This window comes from Ursus maritimus, unplaced genomic scaffold (genome assembly GCF_017311325.1).
Source record: "Ursus maritimus isolate PB19 unplaced genomic scaffold, ASM1731132v1 scaffold_11, whole genome shotgun sequence".
NCBI classification, from domain to species: Eukaryota; Metazoa; Chordata; class Mammalia; order Carnivora; family Ursidae; genus Ursus; species Ursus maritimus.
The window spans coordinates 34885660-34889041 of NW_024423453.1; the positions used below are offsets into that span (position 1 = coordinate 34885660).

Sequence of the window (3382 nt, forward strand, 5' to 3'; positions counted from 1 at the left end):
AGAGGTTTATGATCTTTTACTGGAGTAAACTGACATCCCAGAAACTGCTATTCTAAAAATGATTTTTATCCTTTCACCCCTGAACACGATTTGCTTTTTTCCCTAGGGAAGTCTCACCCTGAGTCTGAATGTGAGATCCGAGCTTCCTTTCCTTGGGCTTATGTTCTTCTTCTTCAGAATAGTGTTCAGTAAAAACACAGGAGATGCGTGAAGGCAGGTGAATATTTACGAAGGTTCAATTCAACGAGATTTCATCAAGGGCATTTGTAACCGGAAGGCTGTGCTGGGGGGTTCCAGGAGTGGAGGACGTGGCCCAGCCTGGCGCACAACTGAGCTGAGGCGGCCAGCAGACAGTCGCAGAAGGAGAGAGCTCGAAGAACCAGGGAGAGCAGGTAGCCTAAAGGCCTGGGATATCCACGTGCGCGGGGTCGGGGGAAGGGAGAGGCGGAGGGGGCGGGGCAGTGATGAGACCTAAAACTGCAGGTAAAATGTTTTGTGCACGTATTGAGGTATATTTTCCCCGCAGGAGGATGGGCCCATAGTTTCCATTAAATTCTCAAAACCATCTGTGACCAATAAAAGGTTAAGATCTCGCCCAATATCGACTTCCCTCCCTCCTTGAAGGAAGCTTCGTCCGGGCCGTCGGGGGAGTTGTCCATGGGCGCGAGGCACCTCAGCGTCCTAGCTCTGTCTGGAACCCAGTCTCCAGGGGTCCTTCCACTGCTTGCCCGTGTTGCCTTCCCATCAGGGAAGCCTGATGCTTCTGGCAGTTGTCTTAGGAAGGCTTCTTAAACCGATGGCAGTATTCCATTTGTATCACAGGGTACCACTTTAAAGCTGGGGCTAAGGCATCTGCTTACGGCGCTTGATCTCTTCCAGCACATTACGTAACTGTAGTATGGCTAAGTGCTATTTGATACTTTCCTTGCCCCCCCCCCACACACACTGGAGATACTTTTAAATTTCGTTTAAATGTGTACTGCAGGTCAGAATGCAAATTCTGTAATAAAATTACTGAGCTGGGTTGGAGCTCTTAAAACTGCAGTTTCATAGGCTCTTAGTTTCTAGAATTGTGATGACTTGCTTTATTCATACGTGGGCCAAGTGACTTAACTTTTTTTAAGGGAACATGCGTTTTGTTCCTTCGTTTTCTCTATAGGGAATGACAACTAGAAGTTCCCTTGAAAATTCGTGTTCCGGCTCCATGTTCATGCTTTTAGAAAGAGAAGCATCCTTTGGTGTGGAATGGTAAAAATGAGTTCTTTTTTTCTCGTGGAACGCTCCCCTCAAGGAAGTACAGCCTTGGTGCGGTGGCCTGGGGCGTGGCCAGAACGGTCTGTCGCGGTGTAGCCGTTTTCTCAGCTGCGAAGTAACACCAAAGAAGAGGAGGTTCTCCCAAGTGGGACAACCGCCTGCGCCGATTCCACCCGCAGCGTGGAACTATCGCTGACAAAGTCTCACTCCGGAGGTGCCCTCGTCGGGGAGAGGGAGGGAGAGGGAGAAAAAGCTCCCAACCCCCACCGCAGAACAGCTCAATGAGGTATGTCGCTATCATGAGACGATCAGCTGGGGGGTGAGGGGTTTTGTGTGGGGAACTGTCCTCGCTCTCTCGGAGTTCCTAGAAAAGACTAGATGGTATGGAGGAAGAAAGGCCAGGAGGGAAAATGATAAGAACATTCTGTGAATGTGGAGAAGCCAAGGGTTAGAATTATGTGCCTAGGAGGGACAACTGCATGCACATTGCAGGTGCAGCATAGAACGGAGGGGTGGCCGGGAAGAGGAGGGAAAGACCAGCTCGGGGCTGAGCAGCACACGGCAGGAGAGAAAGAAGAGCTCAGAGCGGACAGCACAAAGAGGAGAAGACTGAGGGGCCACGCCGGCTTTTCCTGGTCTGCCCTCCCCCCATGCCCCCCAGACCTCTCCTCCTGCCCACCCTGCTCCCGCACCTGCAAAGATAAGGGAGTGCCCACTTGCCGCCCTGCTCGCCTCCAAGCCGGTCTTGGAGGCTTTTTTCCTCCAGCTTCTAATCATTCATTCATGTATGCAAGCATTTATTCAGCAAATGTTTATTGAGAGTGGCTTCTGGGAAGAGTCAAGGTTTCATCTAGCCTTGGAGTACAGCTGCCAGGAAATTGCGATGAGGAAGTCAAACCTGGCACCGTTCCAACGAAAGCCTTCCTCACCTGCCTCATGCAGTGACACTCTAGTAGAACTGGGGTCACTGGCAGAGCGGTCTCCTCTCTCCGGGTTCCTTCCCATGGTGGCCAAGTGGCCGTTTGATCAGAGCTGACCGTGTATGTGAGTGACCAAAAGGCAGATGGCCTGAGATGTGGGGCAGTTGGAGAAATGCCCTGGGATATTGACTAGGGGTCAGATGTTATTACCACGTGATACTTGATTGTCCTCTGGCGTTCTTCCCCAACCCCCAGGCCAGCCGTGTGCCTGAAGCGGAGTGTTGACCCCCCCCCCACGAATCCCGGGGGGCTTCACTGGGGATGGAGATGGAAGAAGACGGGATTGGATGGTAATGCTGGATTTCCACTGTCAATATGGTGATCACTACAGTGTTCTCGAAGTTTCTTCTTTGACTTCTCTCACACAGGCTTTTGTTTTGTTTGAGATTTTTGTTGACAAACACAAAATGTAAACACATTTTTCATTCAGGTAGCACGCCTGTGATTCATTAGCGAGCAGTACAGAGGGACTTATCCTTGCAAAGTGACCACGCCAGACTCTGCGCTCCCCTTTCTTAATTTTGTTGCCCTGAGGCCACCATTGTCATCTGTTACTGTTTTTCTTTTGCTTGCCATCTTCACAGTTCTAAATAATAAGCTTCTCCTTCCATTTCTTGATTTACCGACTCTAGACCTCATTTATTGATCCCGCTGTGACAGACGATCTCGCCAGCCTCTCTGGCTCCCACATCCCCTTCCTGCCTCCGCCCAGTACAGCACTTTCATGATTCTTCTTTCCTTCACTTTGCCCTCAGCTTCTCCTCCCAACCTTGTAACCTGAACCTCTATTTGCACAATGCCAGGGTTGATGGCATTTACACCGTGTTCCTTAAACAGAGTCAAGTCACCTGTGGTTTGCCCACAGGTTGATTCTAAATGTTCCAAGCCAATAAACAGCATTGACATTATCATAACTTATGTAAATAGTATCCATCTAGAGCCAAGCGGCTCTATGGCTCTAATACCATCCCTCAGAGGGAAATGCTTCTGGAGTCAACTTCAAATGGGTTCTCCTTTTGTGTGTTCTACCATGTAATCAAAATAACTTTTGAGTGCAGTTTGCTTTTTATTTGAACCATAACTTTCTTTTTTTTAAAGATTTTATTTATTTGAGACAGAGAGACAAAGAGAGCGCACGCAGGCAGGGG

The 3382-nt window shown here is 49.4% G+C and overlaps 1 long non-coding RNA gene across 1 annotated transcript; it reads left to right on the plus strand.

Annotated features, from left to right (window-relative positions):
• The first annotated feature begins 304 nt into the window (after positions 1 to 304).
• Positions 305 to 3022, plus strand: LOC121101725. Its single transcript, XR_005833744.1, has 3 exons — positions 305 to 392; positions 1160 to 1540; positions 2430 to 3022. It is a non-coding gene; the product is annotated as an uncharacterized LOC121101725 (long non-coding RNA).
• Positions 3023 to 3382: the final 360 nt, after the last annotated feature.